Genomic DNA, 21,421 nt, shown 5'->3' with positions numbered 1-21,421 from the left:
AACTTAATCTGGAAACTTCAAACTACTCAGAATACATCAAATACGACACATTGTCTCGCTAAATCACTGAACCTCCCAACTATTTCCTTATTCTGACCTCGTGTATGTTCACACATTTTAACGTATCTGCCCCAGATAGGGACTAACAAAGTGAGGGACTGACCACGTCAAAACTCGCTTCTGATATCTCCAGTGTTGTAGTCTCCTGGACTGAAGAAGCCTGTTATTTAGGCGAAACGCTTCAGCAATCAAGATAAACAAGTGTTGTACCTGTGTCTTATACAATATCTGTCGGAACTGTATATCAATATGATGCCAAGAGAGGTAATATCTTATTTAGGGAGATACTAAGACGTAGATAGTTGAAGATATCGAGGCACAGATACTTTCAAATAAAGATACTAAGACGCAGATACTCTTAAAAGTTCACACATAACTTGTAACTTTTTCTTTATATTCCCCAAGTTAGGCTAGTGAGGAAACTAGAGAAACGTGGTATGAAAACCTCCACGCTGGAAACACATAGATACAGTATAATGCGAGTTTACTAACAACGTTTCGCCCACCCATTGGGCTTATTTAACAGAGGGGAAATCTGGTTGAGCATTTTATACTCTCTTGGTATATATGTTCATGTAGGATTTTCTGTGACTTCAAAAAACAGCTTTATGGGCGAAACGTTGTTAACATAGAATTGTATTATAGTGTATCTCTGCGTGTGTTTCCACCGTGTCAATATTTTATTCCCTAAGTCCTAAATTGTGGAATAAACAGAGAAAAAATCCATGCTTCTTATAGAGAAATACATTCGGGAGGGTCACTGTAAATTTATTTGCATGAAAAATTAACTAAAACTGACAAAAGTAAATTATTTATATTAATAATAACCCTCAAGAAAACAAAATGAATTTTTTCGAAATCTGTCCAATATACGAAGAATGAGAACAGACTCTCTATAGAATCACAGCTGGTGTCCCGTGGCCAGGTGGCAAAAGCTCTCGTTTCACACGGTGAGTGTCCGGGTTCGATTCCTGGCGAAGGGGTGGAAACATCGGACGTGTTTCCTTACACCGGTGTTAGCGGGTGTTAGTGGATTGGTGTGGGTCGCATCCTGGGATAAAACTGATCTAATTTGCGGGAAATGTTCAGCATAACAAGTGGCTTTCTATATAGTAGTATGTCATTGATGTCAGCTATGGTCTGTATACCTTGTACATGTACTGGTAGAATTATTATTATTATTATTATTATTATTATTATTATTATTATTATTATTATTATTAAAATGACAAGTGCTTCATACAAAAGACTTGTGCAACATTTTGGTATCCTTATTCTCGGAACGTTTCGCCAGCCAATGGCTTCTTCAGTCCAATTATAGAAAGGTGGAAAATGAGTAGGAGTCTGAGGTAATCAGTCCCTCAGCCTGGAGTCGATGTGTTCACTCCATCAGTCTTGGCAAAAGTTTTTCTACTAACAAACAGAAGGCATCTACAGTCGAATACAGGCGAGTATAACAGTGGAGACAGTGGTTTGAGATGGTCAGTCCCTCAGAAATATACCAAGGCTGAGGGACTGATCACGTCAAAACTACTGCCGTCTCCAGTGTTATAGTCACCTATATTCAACAAACGAAGCCTGCTGTGCAGGCTTCGTTAGTTGAATATAGGTGACTATACCTAAGTGTTGCACATGTGCCTTGATGTACCACATGTGTCATATGATGTAGCACGTGTGACTTACAATGCAGAACATGTGTCTTATGTAAATGATTATTGATGGACTTAACACAGGCTGCAGGCCGAGGGACTGATTACCTCAAACTCCTCTACATCTTCCACCGTTCTTCTCTGCATCAGACTGAAAAAGAAACTGGTTGGCTAAACGTTTCCTCCATAAAGATTCCTAAATATTGCACAAGTATCTTCTTCATCAACTTCCCGATATCGTCTACCATAATAATACAAAACACGAAGCAACGAAACCAATCTCAATAAAATGAAAACAGTCGAAAACAGCGAATCGATAAGAAAACAAGAGGAACTGAACGAAAAATCAGCTGACGCGGAGGAAAAAGGAGTAGACAATGAAAGACAAAAATAAAATCACTAAGGGTGCTGGCACAGATCACATGTGTAAACACGAAGCGAAATAAACCCGTAGACAATGAAAGAATGTTACCAGCCACACCTTGAAATATGCAGGAATATACGACATACAAGCAAGTGCAGTCTTGGAAACCAGTGTAAATTTTATCTGAAAAATAAGAATACGAAGCACATAAGAAGAAGTGAGAGAATACTGGAGGTGGGAGAGTGTTGGAGAAGTGAGAGAATACTGGAGAGGTGGGAGAGTGTTGGAGTAGTGAGAGAATACTGGAGGTGGGAGTGTGTTGGAGAAGTGACAGAATACTGGAGAGGTGGGAGAGTGTTGGATTAGTGAGAGAATACTGGAGAAGTGGGAGAGTGTTGGATTAGTGAGAGAATACTGGAGAAGTGGGAGAGTGTTACAGAAGTGAGATAATACTGGAGAGGTGGGGGAATGTTGGAAAAGTGAGAGAATGCTGGAGAACAGAGAGAATATTGGAGAATTGGGAGAATGCTGGATGAGAGAGAGAGAATACTGGACAAGAGAGAATACTGGAGAAGTGGGAGAATGCTAGAGCCTTGGGTTACCCTTATAATATGTCGTGCCTAATAGGTACAAATGGTCAACTAGCAAGAACTCGTTTAAAATTAAGTCATATCTAAAATTTTCTCTTATACGTTTGAAAATATATTTTTTTATATATGAAAATGTAAAAATTAATAATTTTGTACCAAAAGAACTTTAGAAAACTTACCTGACGTTATTATAACAGGCGCAATTTAATTTAGTCTAATCCAACTAAATATATTTTAGATAAGTTTACAGTAATTTAATAATAAACAAACACAATGAAATTTAAAAAATTAGTTAGGTTCGGAATGTTTTTTTGCGAAATTACTGCATACACAATTTTTCGCTTGCCTTATTCGGCAAAAAGAGCATTGTTATTTAAGCCAAAATCGTAAGTTTTACCTATTTGGCACGACACACACACACACACACACACACACACACACACACACACACACACACACACACACACACACACACATATATATATATATATATATATATATATATATATATATAGAGGTAGTAGGTTGGTAGACAGCAATCACCCAGGGAGGTACTACCATCCTGTGGTAGTAGGTTGGTGGACAACAACCACCCAGGGAGGTACTACCATCCTGTGGTAGTAGGTTGGTGGACAACAACCACCCAGGGAGGTACTACCATCCTGTGGTAGTAGGATGGTAGACAACAACCACCCAGGGAGGTACTACCATCCTGTGGTAGTAGGTTGGTAGACAACAACCACCCAGGGAGGTACTACCATCCTGTGGTAGTAGGTTGGTGGACAACAACCACCCAGGGAGGTACTACCATCCTGTGGTAGTAGGTTGGTGGACAACAACCACCCAGGGAGGTACTACCATCCTGTGGTAGTAGGATGGTAGACAACAACCACCCAGGGAGGTACTACCATCCTGTGGTAGTAGGTTGGTAGACAACAACCACCCAGGGAGGTACTACCATCCTGTGGTAGTAGGTTGGTGGACAACAACCACCCAGGGAGGTACTACCATCCTGTGGTAGTAGGTTGGTGGACAACAACCACCCAGGGAGGTACTACCATCCTGTGGTAGTAGGATGGTAGACAGCAACCACCCAGGGAGGTACTACCGTCCTGTGGTAGTAGGATGGTAGACAGCAACCACCCAGGGAGGTACTACCGTCCTGTGGTAGTAGGATGGTAGACAACAGCCACCCAGGGAGGTACTACCGTCCTGTGGTAGTAGATTGGTAGATAACAACCACCCAGGGAGGTACTACCGTCCTGTGGTAGTAGGTTGGTAGACACCAACCACCCAGGGAGGTACTACCGTCCTGTGGTAGTAGGTTGGTAGACAGCAACCACCCAGGGAGGTACTACCGTCCTGTGGTAGTAGGATGGTAGACAGCAACCACCCAGGGAGGTACTACCGTCCTGTGGTAGTAGGTTGGTAGACATCAACCACCCAGGGAGGTACTACCGTCCTGTGGTAGTAGGATGGTAGACAGCAACCACCCAGGGAGGTACTACCGTCCTGTGGTAGTAGGATGGTAGACAGCAACCACCCAGGGAGGTACTACCGTCCTGTGGTAGTAGGTTGGTAGAAAGCAACCACCCAGGGAAGTACTACCGTCCTGTGGTAGTAGGTTGGTAGATAACCACCCAGGGAGGTACTACCGTCCTGTGGTAGTAGGTTGGTAGATAACCACCCAGGGAGGTACTACCGTCCTGTGGTAGTAGGTTGGTAGACAACAACCGCCCAGGGAGGTACTACCGTCCTGTGGTAGTAGGTTGGTAAACAGCAACCACCCAGGGAGGTACTACCGTCCTGTGGTAGTAGGATGGTAGACAACAACCACCCAGGGAGGTACTACCGTCCTGTGGTAGTAGGATGGTAGACAACAACCACCCAGGGAGGTACTACCGTCCTGTGGTAGTAGGATGGTAGACAACAACCACCCAGGGAGGTACTACCGTCCTGTGGTAGTAGGATGGTAGACAACAACCACCCAGGGAGGTACTACCGTCCTGTGGTAGTAGGATGGTAGACAACAACCGCCCAGGGAGGTACTACCGTCCTGCCAAGTGAGTGTAAAACGGAAACCTGTAATTGTTTTACATGATGGTAGGATTGCTGGTGTCTTTTTTCTGTCTCATAAACATGCAAGATTTCACGTATGTTTTGCTACTTCTACTTACACTTAGTGTTGTAAGAGGCGACTAAAATGCCGGGAGCAAGGGGCTAGTAACCTCTTCTCCCGTATAAATTACTAAATGTAAAAGGAGAAACTTTCGTTTTTCCTTTTGGGCCGCCCTGCAGAATTCAAAATCTGTCATTTTTGTCAACTCTACACACATGTCATCCTCCTTAAACGTTGCTCCCAGCACAGACCAAATATTTTACACGCAAACCTGACTTAATTTTAAAACTACCATAACTGATGTTGCCGAATACGCCGAGCTCCCTTAAAACTATACTATTCAAAATAAAAAATCTTTTACAGACTGATAATTCTTTTTTTTCATTTACAACGATACAAATACACACACACACACACACACACACACACACACAACTAGATAAGGAATCGTTCAAGACACTGTATACCGTGTACGTCAGGCCTATACTGGAGTATGCAGCACCAGTTTGGAACCCACACTTGATCAAGCACGTCAAGAAAGAGAAAGTACAAAGGTTTGCAACAAGGTTAGTTCCAGAGCTAAGGGGAATGTCCTACGAAGAAAGGTTAAGGGAAATTGGTCTGACGACACTTAAGACAGGAGGGTTAGGAGAGACATGATAACGACATACAAAATACTGCGAGGAATAGATAAGGTAGACAGAGACAGGATGTTCCAGTGATGGGACACAGCAACAAGGGGTCACAATTGGAAGCTGAAGACTCAGATGAGTTAAAGAGATGTTAGAAAGTATTTCTTCAGTCATAAGGTAGTCAGGAAGTGGAATAGTCTGGCAAGTGATGTAGTGGAGGCAGAAACCATACAAAGCTTTAAGACGAGGTATGATAAAGCTCGTGGCTTAAGAAATCGTAATGACACGATTGCAAATAAACCATACCCCCTATGGTGTAGAAATATACCTAGTTGGATGAATCTTATTGTGGCTAGCTGGTCTAGTGGCTAACGCGACGGGCTGGAGTTTTTGAGACTCTATGACCGCGGGTTCAATCCCGGCAGGGGGTATGGTTTAAAGCTCGTGGAGCAGGGAGGGGGAGGACCTAGTAGCAATCAGTGAAGAGGCGGGGCCAGTTGGTGATTACAAATAGGTGAGCACACACACACATATATATGGGGGGGGGAGGCTGGTCCCATATCTGCACAATGCTACAACTTATTGGAGTGAGAAGTATATTAGGAAGTGTAGAGTAAATTAAGAAAATTGTTGGGACTTACCACAGAAAACAATAAGAGAGCATTTTATCAACATGCGTGGTCCATGATTCTTCATTTTCTTAACAGAAAATATAAAAAAATATTACTGAAACTAATGCAAATGTTTTTGAGTTAAAAATGTGCAATTATTTCTTAGCTAATTTGCCGGTCTGAGTGGTACATGGGTCTGGGGGCCGCTAGCACCAACAGCCTGGTTGAAGAACCAGTAATTTCACGACATGAATGAAATATGAAGCAAATATTTATCTCAGGAAGCGGCAGGATTCGAACCCCCAACTCCTCGCATCTGAATCATTACACTGGCTAAGATAAATGTTTGCTTCATATTTTACTCGTAGGTGTGAGTACTCACCTGTTTGTGGTTGCAGGGGTCGATTCATACCTCCTGGCCCCGCCTCTTCACTGATCGCTACTGGGTCCTCTCTCACCCTGCTCAATGAGCTTTATCAAACCTCGTCTTAAAACTATGTATGGTTCCTGCCTCCACTACATCACTTGCTAGACTATTCCACTTCCTGACAACTCTATGACTGAAGAAATACTTCCTAACATCCCTGTGACTCATCTGAGTATTCAACTTCCAATTGTGACCCCTTGATGCTGTGTCCCATCTCTGGAACATCCTGTCTTTGTCCACCTTGTCAATTCCTCGCAGTATTATATATGTCTCCCCTGACCCTCCTGTCCTCCAGCGTCGTCAGGCCGATTTCCCTTAACCTTTCTTCGTAGGACATTTCATTTAGCTCTGGGACTAGTCTTGCTGCAAACCTTTGCACTTTCTGTGTGTGTGTGTGTGTGTGTGTGTGTGTGTGTGTGTGTGTGTGTGTGTGTGTGTGTATGTATGTATGTATGTATGTATGTATGTGTGTGTGTGTGTGTGTGTGTGTGTGTGTGTGTGTGTGTGTGTGTGTGTGTGTATGTGTATGTGTATGTGTGTGTGTGTGTTTATAGTAACATCACGTGTGTAACAAGTGCTGGCAACACACGGGTGTTGTGTCAACCTAATCACATCCAATAACACCTGCACCTTCCTCACATTTCCTGGACCACGTAAGCACTCAGAGTGTATATGTGTGTACTCACCTAGTTGTGGTTGCAGGGGTCGATTCACAGCTCCTGGCCCCGCCTCTTCACTGGCCGCTATTCGGTCACTCTTCCCGCTCAATGAGCTTTACCATACCTCTTCTTAAAGCTATGTATGGACTCTGCCTCCACTAGGTCGCTTGCTAGACTATTCCACTTCCTGATAACTCTATGACTAAAGAAATACTTCCTAACATCCCTTTGACTCATCTGAGTCTTCAATTTCTACCTGTGACCCCTTGTTTCTGTGTCCGATCTCTGGAACATCCTGTTTCTGTCCACCTTGTCAATTCCTCGCAGTATTTTATATGTTGTCATCATGTCTCCCTTGACCCACTTGTCCTCCAGTGACGTCAGGCCGATTTCCCTTAACCTTTCTTCGTAGGATATTCCCCATAGCTCTGGAACTAGTCTTGTTGCAAACCTTTGCACTTTCTCTAATTTCTTGACGTGCTTGACCAGGCGTGGGTTCCAAACTGGTGCTGAGTACTCCAGTATGGGCCTGACGTACACGGTGTACAGCGTCTTGAACGATTCCTTACTGAGGTGTCAGAACGCTATTCTCAGGTTTGCCAGGCGCCCATATGCTGCAGTAGTTATCTGGTTGATTTGCGCCTCAGGAGACATGCTCGGTATTATACTCACCCCAAGATCCTTTTCCTTGAGTGAGGATTGCAGTCTTTGGACACCTAGCCTATACTCTGTCTGCGGTCTTCTTTGCCCTCCCGCGATCTTCATGACTTTACATTGCCAGGGTTAAATTCGAGGAGTCAGTTGCTGGACCAGGCTTGCAGCCTGTTCAGGTCTCTTTGTGGTCCTGCCTGATCTTCATCCGATTTAATTCTCCTCATTAGCTTCACATCATCTGCAAACAGGGACATTTTTGAGTCTACCCCTTCCGTCATGTCATTCACATATACCAAAACTAGCATTGGTCCCAGGACTGATCCCTGTGGAACCCCGCTCGTCCTAGGCGCCCACTCTGACCCCTCGTCACGTACTATGACTCGTTGTTGCCTCCCTGTCAGGTATTCTCTGATCCATTTTGGTGCCCTTCCTGTTATACATGCCTGATCCTCTAGGTTTTGCACTATTCTCTTATAAGGAACTGTGTTGAAGGCCCTCTTGCAGTCCAAGAAAATGCAGTCTACCCACTTCTCTCTCTCGTGTCGTACTTCTGTTACCTTGTCAACAAGCTCCAGTAGGTTTGTGACACAGGATTTCCCTTCAATGAAACCGTGATGGTTGTCGTTTATTAGCTTGTTCCATTCTAGGTGCTCCACCACTTTCCGCCTGATAATCTTCTCCATGACTCTGCCTACTATACACGTCAGTGAAGCTGGTCTGTAGTTTAGTCCCTTGTGTCTGTCACTTCTTAAAAATAGAGACTACATTTGTTGTCTTGCATACCTTAGGTATTTGCCCAGTTGCAACGGATGTGTTGAAAATTATTGTTAGTGGCACACACAGCATCTCTGCTTCCTCTCTAAGGACCCACGGAGAGATGTCTAGTCCCACCGCCTTTGAGGTATCAAGTTCGTTTAGCAGCTTCTTCACCTCTTCCTCAGTTGTGTGTATTTCATCCAGCACTTGTTGGTATATCCTTTACTGGCATACCGTCCTGTTGTGACTTCCCAGTCCTTTCTGTCTCTACTGTAAATACTTCCTTAAACCTCATGTTGAACTTCTCACATACTTCTTGGTCGTTTCTTGTGAACTCCCCACCTTCCTTCCTCAGCCTGATTACCTGGTCCTTGACTGTTGTCTTCTTCCTGATGTGGCTATACAACAGTTTCGGGTCAGGCTTGACTTTTGATGTTATATCGTTTTCGTTCTGTCGCTGTGTGTGTGTGTGTGTGTGTGTGTGTGTGTGTGTGTGTGTGTGTGTGTGTGTGTGTGTGTGTGTGTGTGTGTGTGTGTGTGTGTGTATTCAATGAGTTGCACTACCCGACTTGCATTTGAGGGAGTCGAGACTCAACTCCTGGTCCCTCTTCATATAACTACTTTAATTGGCATCACTGATGTCTAATCTTTATGAGCCTTATCATATCTACTCGTGAAGCCGTGTGTTGAGTTTGCCACGTCCAAGTCACTCCACTTTTCAACCATCCAGGTACTAAAGAAATACTTCCTAACATCCCTATGGTTCATCAATGTCTTGAGCTTCCACCTGTTCCTCGTAATGCTAATATTTAATATCTAGTCCAATCTGTCCCTCTTAATCTTTTTATGTCGTAATTACTCCACCTTCGTCCTCTCTAACAAGGTCGCTAGTTTCAATTTCTACAGTTCCTCCTCATAATATTTTACTCTCAGTTCTGGTACCAGTCCGGTTGCAAAACTTTGTATCTATCTCGAACTTCTACAGGTGCTTGACCAGGTGTGGGCTCCATGCAGGTGCCACGTACTCTCTGACTGCTCTAACACATGTTCTTTATGAAGGCTTGCAAGTCTTTTTTTGTTGAACTTATTGTTGCACTGATGTTTGCAAAGACTGCATATGCCACTGACATTATATGCTTGGCATGACTCACGAAATCGTAATGACACGATTGCAGACATACCATAGTACGGCTGGCCTGGAGTTTTATGACTCACTCGCCGCGAGTTCAACTCCTACCCGTAACGTAATTTGTTATACGGTTAATGTGTCAATCTGTGTGTTCAGAACACCAATACGCAAGCAGGACTGGCGATACAAGGAATGCCTGTGTACAACATCGCAATTCACACAACCATTTAATTAACTACAGAAACTCAAGACTTATAGCCACAGAAGACAACACTCAATACCGAAGAATCCTGGAATCATCGCTTATCTCTATAACCAACAATTTCAACCAGAACAACGGCTTCTATAACATAGCTGAACCACTTGCCAAGAAACTTCTTCATCGCTATCCCACATAAGAACATAGAACACTGCAGAAGGTCTACTCACAACTTATCCAATCTCCCTTCCAAGCTACCCAAGATTTCAGACTCTATAACCCCACCCGGTAGATCATCAGAGGCAGCATTCTCCACCTGACCTCAACATTCTGAACCTGAGTATAAATACTCACGTGGTATAAACCTTGGTAATAAATACCGACAAGTTGGTTTAGAAAGACACGTAAGCAAACACTATAACATATTTATTAGAAAACGTTTCGGTCCTGGGACCTTGATCACTTCTAACATACAGAGGTAGAAAGACATTATATATATAGGCGGAGAGTGAGATGTGACGCACGTGACCTGAGGAATGTCATAAGAACATAAGAATGGAGGAACACTGTAGAAGGCCTACTGGCCCATGCGAGGCAGGTCCTTATCAAAACAACCTCTACCTATGATGAGGACGGGTAGACGATGAAATCATGTGAATCCTGTGTTGTTGGGTTGGTGCTGCTTAATGCGAAGAGCTCTCAAGAAGAAGCCAATGAGGACTCCTCTCTTAGTGCGGGTGTCTTGGTGTGAATAGAAGTGTATAAGATCGTCCTTGTTGGTAGGTTTTCCATACACTTTGAAGAGAAGTTTGTCACTGTCGGGAGATCTGCACAGTGTATAGAAAACCTACCAACAAGGACGATCTTATACACCTCTATTCACACCAAGACACCCGCACTAAGAGAGTAGTCCTCATTGGCTTCTTCTTGAGAGCTCTTCGCATCTCCAGCCCTTGTTTTCTAGAAGAAGAATGCACTTACATAACACAAGCCTTTACACGTCTTCAGTTCCCATCTTTCTTCATCCGAGATTGCAGACTCAAGGCACAAGCTATCCTCAACAAACCGCCCATGGAACAGCCCCCTAAACAGTTCATAGTACTCCCATGTGGCGATGTTGCCACGAATACTCGCCGGGCACTTGCTATGAGTAACATCAACGTTTCCACCATAAACACATCATCTATCAAAGACCTCACTACGAAACGCAGCCCCACACCTCTAACTTCTACAGCAGGCGTCTACACTATCCCTTGTGGGTTCTGTCCCAAGAAATATGTAGGCGAGACAGGCAGAGATCTTGCAGTCCGCCTGAATGAGCATCGAAATGCCTCTAACAGAGACGATGTAAGGTACGCCTGTGTCCTCCACAGAGACTCCACGGGACATTTGATGAACTGGAACGAGGCACAACTCGTTCTCACCGAACCAGACCTCAGACGCCGACGGTGCCTAGAAACCTCACTAATCGCCGTCACCGACACTATAGAACGCAACACTGGAAACTACAAAATTTCAAAAACATTGGCATACATGATACTTAAGCAGCACCAACCCAACAACACAGGATTCACATGATTTCATCGTCTACCCGTCCTCATCATAGGTAGAGGTTGTTTTGATAAGGACCTGCCTCGCATGGGCCAGTAGGCCTTCTACAGTGTTCCTCCATTCTTATGACATTCCTCAGGTCACGTGCGTCACATCTCACTCTCCGCCTATATATATAATGTCTATCTACCTCTGTATGTTAGAAGTGATCAAGGTCCCAGGACCGAAACGTTTTCTAATAAATATGTTATAGTGTTTGTTTACGTGTCTTTCTAAACCAAATACTCACGTACCTTCCACCCCACGTAGATCTGTTTGTGACTTGAAAAAGCCCACTGTGTGGGGGAAACGTTGTCAATAAAGGATCATATTAAACTGCATATGTGTTTATATTTCCAATGTGTCAATCTGACGATATACTTGCTGCTTCATCCACCCCCAGATCCTCTTCACTCTCATAATTTCACAAACACTTAGAAAGGTAATCTGTACTAAAAATCTGGAAATTTGTACTAATTTATATATTTTTCTTATCTTCGTGCATGATATAAACATCTGATGTGTTACCTGGAGGTTATTCCGGGGATCAACGCCCCCGCGGCCCGGTCCATGACCAGGCCTCCCGATGGATCAGGGCCTGATCAACTAGGCTGTTACTGCTGGCCGCACGCAGTCCAACGTACGAGCCACAGCCCGGCTGATCCGGCACTGACTTTAGGTATCTGTCCAGCTCTCTTGAAGGCACCCAGGGGTTTATTGGTAATTCCCCTAATGCTTGATGGGAGGCTGTTAAACAGTCTTGGGCCCTGGACACTTATGGTGTTTTCCCTTAGTGTACCAATGGCACCCCTACTTTTTATTGGGGGCATTTTGCATCGCCTGCCCAGTCTTTTACTTTCGTAGGGAGTGATTTCTGTGTGCAGATTTGGGACCATTCCTTCCAAGATTTTCCAAGTGTAGATTATGATATATCTCTCCCTCCTGCGTTCCAACGAGTACAAGTCAAGTGCTTCCAAGCGTTCCCAGTAGTTAAGGTGCTTGACAGAACTTATACGTGCAGTAGAGGATCTCTGTACACTCTCTAGATCTGCGATTTCACCTGCTTTGAATGGAGATGTTAATGTACAGCAGTATTCTAGCCTAGAGAGAACAAGTGATTTGAAAAGGATCATCATGGGCTTGGCATCTCTCGTTTTGAAAGTTCTCATTATCCATCCTATCATTTTCTTTGCACGTGCGATCGTGGCACTGTTGTGATCCTTGAAAGTGAGATCCTCAGACATTACTACTCCCAGGTCCCTTACATTATTTTTCCGCTCTATTGTATGGCCGGAGTCAGTAGTATACTCTGTTCTAGTTATTATCTCCTCCAGTTTTCCATAACGGAGTAGTTGGAATTTGTCCTCATTGAACATCATATTGTTTACCGTTGCCCACTGGAAAACTTTGTTTATATCTTCTTGGAGGTTAACCGCGTCCTCAGCAGATGACAGCCTCATGCAGATCCTAGTATCATCCGCAAAGGATGATATGGTGCTGTGGTGTATATCTCTGTTTATGTCTGATATGAGGATAAGGAATAAGATGGGGGCGAGTACTGTGCCTTGTAGAACAGAGCTCTTCACTATGGCAGCCTCCGATTTAACTCTGTTGACCACTACTCTTTGTGTTCGATTTGTTAGGAAGTTGAAGATCCATCTCCCCACTTTCCCAGTTATTCCTTTAGCACGTATTTTATGGGCTATTACGCCATGATCGCATTTGTCAAATGCTTTTGCAAAGTCTGTGTATATTACATCTGCATTCTGATTTTCTTCCAGTTCATCCAAGGCCATGTCATAGTGATCCAGTAGTTGTGAGAGGCAGGAGCGACCTGCCCTGAACCCATGTTGCCCTGGATTGTGCAGATTTTGGGAATCCAGGTGATTTGCAATCCTGCTTCTTAGCACTCTTTCAAAGATTTTTATGATGTGGGACGTCAGAGCTATTGGTCTATAGTTCTTAGCTAATGCTTTGCTGCCACCTTTATGGAGTGGGGCTATATCCGTTGTTTTAAGTGACTGTGGAATTTCACCCATGTCCAAGCTCCTCCTCCATAGTGTACTTAGGGCACACGAGAGGGGTTTCTTGCAGTTCTTAATGAAAACAGAGTTCCACGAGTCTGGGCCCGGGGCTGAGTGCATAGGCATGTTGTCAATGGCTTTTTCGAAATCTATCGGAGTTAGGGTAATGTCGGAAATCTGGCATACATTTATGGAGTTTTGAGGCTCATTCATGAAGAAATCATTTGGGTCGTCGATCCTCAGACCGATTAGTGGTTCACTAAACACAGAGTCGTACTGGGATTTCAATATTTCACTCATTTCCTTGTTGTCATCTGTGTAAGTCCCATCCTGTCTGAGTAAGGGCCCGATACTAGATGTGGTATTTGCCTTGTTTTTGGCATATGAAAAGAAATATTTTGAATTTCTTTCAATTTCACTAATAGCTTTAAGCTCCTCCTGTTTCTCCTGGTTCCTGTAAGAGTCATTTAGCTTAAGTTCGATAGTTTCCACTTCCCTGGTCAGCGCCTCCTTTCGTGTATCAGATATTCTAGTACTCCTGAGGAGATCAGTGACTCTTCGTCGTCTTCTGTTGAGGGAGCGTCTTTTTCTCTCCAGTTTACTCCTGCTCTTCTTCTTAGGGGAATATGCCTAGAACATGCTTCGGCTACCAGGAAGTTGATCCTTTCAAGGCACTGGTTTGGATCCATGTCATTTAAGACATCTTCCCAACATGTTTCGTTTAGGACATGGTTTACCTGGTCCCAGTTGATGTTCTTGTTGTTAGTAAGTAAGTAAGTAAGTTTATTCAGGTATACACAAATACAGTTACATAGAATTATCATACATAGCAGCATAAGTGTAGAGAACCTAGGATAACCCAAAAAAGTCAGACAGAGTGACTTATTTCCATTGGGGTCCTTTTACCTTATTATTATAGTATAAAGGTTATAATATTTTCTTATTATTCTACAATGAAGATAACATCTTATTATCATACTAAAAAGACTATCTGCTACACCAAGGTCATTAAGACTATCTACAATACGAGGGTCATTACAAGGAATAAGGTAAAATTTACACGTATGTTAGCTAAAAAATAGAAAATCATTCCCCTCCCTTTCTGTAGCTACATTCATCAGACACCTTTTGGCACTCTTCTTGAACTGGTTCACGCTATGACTGGCTTTGACATGTGCGGGTAGTCTGTTCCATTCCTTTATTGCTGTACAATAAAAGGTGTTTGAAGCCTGGCTACTGACTGTGGGTACTACAAAGTTGTGCTCTCTCCCCCTAGTACTATGATTGCTTTGGTTCCCAACCTTGACAAAATTGACAGCAAGATATTCTGGACATTGTTTGTGAGCAATTTTATAAACATGATTTAGCTTCAGTTGTTTTACTCTGTCTTCAACATTCAGCATATCCAACTGCTGTAATTCATCCTGGCCTACATGTTCTCTTGGTCCCAGCCCCAGGATGAATCTTACGATTTTGTTCTGGGTGATTTGCAGTCTATCTTTCAGTTTTTTTGTCAAGGCAGAGTACCAAGAAGAGCAAGCGTAATCCATATGGCATTGTATAAGGGCTAGACATAGGGTCCTGCGAGCCTCAGTAGGTAGACACTGTGCTTGTCTATACAGGAACTTCAGTCTGGCATTCGCTTTCTTTACTACACTGTTCCCTATCAATTCTCCTGACATGCATGGGTCAAAGGGGATTCCCAAATATTTTACTGATGAAACCAAAGTGATGGGCTCCCCATTACATTGAACATTAAAATTATTTACCCTTCTCAGTTTATGTTTCGTGCCAAAGAGAATGGCTTCAGTTTTCCCTAGGTGTAATGATAGTTTGTTGTCTACTAACCATTTGCTGCAGGACTCCAGTTCCAGTGTTAAAACATTAGCAATATCTTGTGGGTCTTTACCTGACACTAACAGAGCACTGTCATCTGCATACAGTAGGAGTTTGCACTTGACACTGATAGGCATATCATTGACATAACATAAGAATAATAAGGGACCCAGAATACTACCTTGGGGAACTCCACATGTTATCGGCAGGGGTTCTGATTCTGTTTTGTTGATTTTGACTATTTGTCTCCTGTTGCTAAGGTAGGACTTAAACCAGTCTACAGAACCTATACCGATAGCTTGAAGTTTATTACATAATATATTGTGGTTGACAGTATCGAAGGCCTTTTGCAGGTCTAAGGTTACCATGCCTATGAGGTTCCCCTTTGACATTTCAGTTCTCAGGTAATCCATCAGATTAATAAGGGAGGTGTCGGTTGAGTAGGATCTTCTAAAGCCCGATTGATAGCTATGGAGAATGTTGTTGTCATTAAGGTACTTAACTACTTGAGAATACACCGCCCTCTCTAGAATTTTAGATATTATACTGAGTATACTAACAGGCCTGTAGTTGCTTACATCAGACCTACTATTTTTCTTGAAGATAGGAGTGACTCTGGCCTCCTTGAACCCCTCCGGTACTGTATTAGTGGTGATTGATAGATTTATTATGTGAGCAATAGGGATTGACAGTTCAGAAGCACCATCTTTTAGGAACTTAGACGGGATGTTATCAGGGCCTGTGCTCTTAGTTGGGTTTAACCTGCTTAGTTCTTTTTGAATAAAGTCATGAGATACACTTACTAGTTGACAACTGTTTGGGGTTACCCCTTTATTGGTATAGTATGTTTGAAACTTATCAGAGTCTGTGTTAAAGGTATTTGATGCAGCTGGTAGTTTACTTACTAGTGTTGATGCAACAGATGTGTAGTATGAATTAAAGCAATTTGCCACCTTAGATGTTTCGTGGCATACCTCATGTTGAAGTTGTATTTTGTGAAGACACCTTTACAGGTACATGCATTCTGCTGATCAGTACCCCTATCCATGTACGTCTGGACTTCGATTAGGTTGTGATCGGAATTAGTTGTTTTTGATATTCTTATGTCTCTTATCAGGTCCTCATTATTTGTGAAGATAAGGTCAAGTGTGTTTTCTAGTCTTGTTGGCTCCACTATCTGCTGGCTTAAGGTGTGTTTTTCGCAGAGACTTAGTAGCTTATGTGTGTGTGACCTTTCATCTGCGTTACCTCCGGGGATTGTTTCAGCTATAACATTATTTGCTACATTCTTCCATTTTGTATGCCTTAGGTTGAAATCACCAAGCAGTAAGATGTTTGGGGATGGAGCTGGAAGGTTTTCCAAACAGTAATCAATTTTCAGTAGCTGTTCCTTGAACTGTTGTGAGGTTGCATCTGGTGGCTTGTATACAACCACAATGACTAGGTTTTGGTTCTCGATCTTTATTGATAGAACTTCAGCTACCTCATTTGTGGTATTCAGCAACTCCATGCAGATAAGGGACTCTTTGACATACAGGCCAACCCCCCCTTGTTGCCTGTTTTTTTTCTGTCGCATCTAAAAAGGTTGTAACCACTTATCCATATTTCACTGTCAAAGTGATCTTTTGTGTGAGTCTCTGTGAAGGCTGCAAACATTGCATTAGACTCCTCTAGAAGTCCACTGATAAAAGGTATTTTGTTGTTGGTGGATGGCTTAAGGCCCTGTATATTAGCAAATATGAACGAGGTTGTATTCTGTGTTTGTTGGGGGGATTTTGTTATTGGCATCAGTAGTTGTAATTCTGGAGGGCCATGGGTGGCCACTGGCTGCGCCTCCAGTCCAACAAGGCTCCAAGGTGGTGGACTATTTTTGTTATTTCCTTCCATTTTCTTTTTTCGTTTCCTGGCACTAAAAAATCACCTGGAGTTGGGTTGTCGTAGCTACTATTGTTTGTCTTGTGGGGTCTGTGCCTCCTGGTCCCTTTTAGATGGTATGCAGGGTGTGAGGGAAAAGTAGGTGTAAGTGGGGTTAAGGTTGTTCGGGCAACCAGGAACCATTAGCGAGTTACGTTGCGCGCGCACACACCCCCCCCTCTCTGGCGGGCTGGGGCAAAACTAGTTCCTGGTGTCCGATTTGTTAAAGTTTCTACTCTTGGTAATATTGACCTTACCTGGTGTGGACTGAAGTTTGGAGAGTCACTTCGCCTCCACTCTTCTCCTAATCAGGTAGGGTGATCTACCAGGAGTATTACTGTTTGTTCTTTTCTAGTGTTTGCTGGTTACCAGTAATGATTTTGGCATTTATCATTCTTTTTCTTTCTTAAATGTTATATTATCATGACTATGGGTAACCAGTTTTATTTTCTCTTATTTGTCAGCTCTGTTCCTGGCGTGGTCTTCCAGGATAGACGCCAGATAAAGGGGCAAGACGTGTGTTAATAATACTTATTAACATTATTCTACAACTACCGGCCCTTACCTATTCTACTTGTGCTCCATCCAAGTGGTAGGAGATTCCAGAACATCGGATTACCATCTGCCCAGGATAACCTACATAAATAACATCAGAGGAACTATCCAGGGCCATACCTACTCCTACCCAACTACAAGAACTGAAGGCCATTTTTTTTTTATTATTTAAATTTTAAGTAAAATTCTAAAATCATTTTTCTTGTTTTTCCTAAATCATTTCTTTATTTATTTTTCCATTAGTTTCTTTTGTTCAGTTGGAAGGCGTTCCACTGACAATGGCGACCTTGCCAGGATCCGACTCTCGAAGCAACATCGTCCTGATGGTTCAACTGGTTGTGAGTATAACATTTAAGATAGAAAAGGGTGAGTTAGTTGAGGTGTCAAGTCATTACTGGTAGTCTGGTTGACTTACCGTTGTTTGGTTCTAGGGTTCGGTTTAGAAGTTTACCTATTTGTTGGACCTGGGGAACTTTGATAATAACCCCTCCTGTGTGAACCGTGTGTATTTTGCTTAGTGAAGGCTATTGAGCCCACAAGTGTATTCTTCCAGGGAGAAATATTTATTTCATTTTCTACTTTGGGAAGTTTAAAGTGTGCGGACTGTGTCCCTCTTTTGTAACAGACGTTACTGTTAATTTTAATTGTCAGTTGAAGTTGGGTGCTTAATATTTCTTTTTACAAGATGGATTCTTTAGATTTCTGGTTGAAAGCTGGAAAGGAAATGGGATTTACTGGACAAAGCCTTGATAGTTACATTACTGCTAAAATGGCTATTGAAGAGAAAAAAGAACAGGAAAGACTAGCTCGAGAGGAGAAAAAGGAACAGGAAAGACTAGCTCGAGAAGAGAAAAAGGAACAGGAGAGACTAGCTCGGGAAGAAAAAAGACTAGCTCAAGAAAAGAAAGAGGAACAGGAAAGACTAGCTCGGGAAGATAAAATCGAACAGGAAAGGATAGCTAGAGAAGATAGAGTTCAGGCAAGAGAGGTAGCCTTCAAAATGAAGGAAATTGAGTTAGAACAATCAAGGTTGGAATTAGAAGCCAAGAAGATAGAACTATCTAAGCAGAAAATAGATGAAGGGGTTTTAGAATACCCTTCCCAAGAACCTAATATTAGGATGCCACAAATACCACCTTTCTCGGAACAAGATGACATAGCGGCATATATTACTAGATTCGAGAGTACTGCTACTCTCTGTGACTGGCCAGTAGATTCTTGGGCTACTAGGCTTGGCTTACTACTGTCAGGTTCAGCATTAAACGTCTATTCCACTCTACCCTCTGATGTTATTTCTAGTTATAGCCTGCTGAAGAAAGCTATACTACAGGCTTTCAAAAAAACTACTCATCATTACAGGTCGGAGTTTAGACACATTAAAATAACTCCTCATCAAAATTACATGCAATTCTTAACAACACACGTGGATTGATAGTGCTTTCAGATTATTTGATTCGTGGATTGATAGTGCTGAGGTTGACCCCACGATTTCGAATCTTTACGAGACCTGATGGTAAGAGATCAATTCCTTTCTTCTGTAAACTCTGACTGTATTGTTACGAATATTCACGTTAAAGAACGAAAACGTTCATACGGCTGCAGAAATACAAGGGGCACTGAGAAGCTGGAGTTTCCTGATATATATGCGTGCGCTCATAATAACTACCCTAAAGAGCGTAGCAGATATAAGCCTGTTGTGCCTAAGCAATCTGAGGGATCCAAACCCTCCGTACCTAAGAATTCCACGGCCTTCACAGTAAAATGTTTCAACTGTAATGAGTGGGGTCATAGACGGCCCGACTGTCCTAGAAAAAAAGGTGAAAATGTCGGTAAATGTTTCACTGAATCAAACATAAACGCACCTTTTAGTGAAGGTACAGTCAATGGTATGAATGTATCAACCATTCTTAGAGACACAGGATGTTCCTGTATTGTTATCTCGAGTAAGCTTTTCCCTAACCTAGATTCTTCACGTTATAAGTCCACTAAATTAACTGACTATTTAGGAAGAAGCGATTCCTTTCCAACAGTCAGATGTTTTGTTAGGTGCAAATGGTTCTCAGGATGGGTAGATGCCGTAGTTGCCCCGATAACCTCATGTTCTGTTTTGGTTGGGAACATACAAGGGGCTACTTTCCCATCTGAGAAGGACTGTTTGGAATTTGGAGTTTCCAAGGAAGGGTTGGAACCTAATATATGTTTCTTCACAGATAGTTCCAGATGAGATTCAGTTGGATAACCTAAATCAGAGAGCTGATGGTTACAAAACTCCGGTAACACCTTTAGTAAGTCAGTCACTTGAACTGGACAACGCAGACGCCAGTGGAAAACTATGTGTGGCACAATCTATACAACAACTAGACTCGATTAACGTCGTTACCAGAGCTCAGTCTAAGGTAAAACCTATCCACCCATTAGTTCTTTCCAAAGGAAATCCAATCGAGCTGTCTCATATAGATTTAGAGGGTCTTCAAAAGACTTGTCCTTCCTTAGAGGAATCTCGGAAGTTAGCTTTAAATGGCAAGGTGACCCAGAGAAAGAAATTTTCTTACAAGTTTGAGTTCAAACACGATCTTTTGTACAAGACTATAGTGTCTGCGGACAAACCCAATGACGTTGGTCGAAGCCTGTTAGTCATTCCGCAGGATTGCCGTGAAACCATTTTAAAGATTTCTCATGACTTGCCAGTCTCTGGCCATTTTTCACATAGGAAGACCTATAATAAAATCAAGGACCTATATTTCTGGCCTAGCATGTCCGCTGACATCTATAAGTACTGCAGATCATGTCACGTATGTCAACTTTCCACGCAGAAGGGTAGAACTAGGAGAGTTCCTATGGTAAAGATGCCAATTTTCTCAGTCCCTTTTGCAAGGGTTGCAGTAGATATAGTTGGTCCTATCACACCTCGCTCATCAGGAGGTCATAAATATATTTTAACTGATTGACTACGCGTCCAGCTTCCCAGAGGCGGTACCCTTAAAATCCATTACGTCCATAGAAGTCGCAGAAGCCTTATTTTCTATTTTTTCACGTGTAGGTATACCTCGTGAAATTCTGTCTGACAAAGGGGCACAATTCACTTCAGAATTAATGGAACACGTTTATCAACTTGTGGGTGTTAAACCTCTTTTCACTACACCTTACCATCCGATGTGTAACGGAAGAGTGGAGCGACAACATGCCATCCTAAAGTCAATACTAAAAAAACTATGTATTCTTAAACCAACGGACTGGCATAGATTTTTACCATGTGCTCTTTTCGCAATGCGCGAGATTCCAAGTGATTCCCTTGGTTATTCCCCTTTCGAATTGCTTTATGGGAGACAAGCTCGTGGTCCACTATCTATTTTGAATGAACTTTGGTCCAAAGATATCAAACCTGAGGTTCAAAACAGCTATCAGTTTCTTTTAGATCTAAGGGAAAGGTTGGAAGAAACCGCCGATTTGGTCGGTAAAAACCTAGAGATGTCTATGGAAACGTACAAGACCTATTTTGACCATAAAAGCTCCAAGCGTACGTTTAATGTTGGTGATGAAGTTTTAGTTCTCCTACCTGACAAATCCAACAAATTGCTAATTACCTGGCGCGGACCGTATAAAGTAGTGAAGGTCTGCAATAAGGTAGATTATATCTTGGATGTCAAGGGTAG

The 21,421-nt window shown here is 42.6% G+C and overlaps 1 protein-coding gene across 3 annotated transcripts in view; it reads left to right on the top strand.

The window, feature by feature from the left end:
- LOC128700881 (galactoside 2-alpha-L-fucosyltransferase SEC1-like) overlaps positions 1-21,421 on the top strand; it is a 58,201-nt gene that overhangs the window by 2,597 nt on the left and 34,183 nt on the right. Inside the window, exon 2 of one of the 3 annotated variants that reach the window (XM_070104740.1) lies at positions 17,678-17,947. The exons of the other annotated variants lie outside the window; for them this stretch is intronic. The gene's annotated coding sequence lies outside the window, so the exon portion shown is untranslated. The remainder of the gene's footprint in view (positions 1-17,677; positions 17,948-21,421) is intronic. 3 annotated transcript variants of the gene reach the window in all.

This window comes from Cherax quadricarinatus, chromosome 94 (genome assembly GCF_038502225.1).
Source record: "Cherax quadricarinatus isolate ZL_2023a chromosome 94, ASM3850222v1, whole genome shotgun sequence".
Lineage (NCBI taxonomy): Eukaryota > Metazoa > Arthropoda > Malacostraca > Decapoda > Parastacidae > Cherax > Cherax quadricarinatus.
This window is presented reverse-complemented; position numbering and strand designations above follow the sequence as displayed.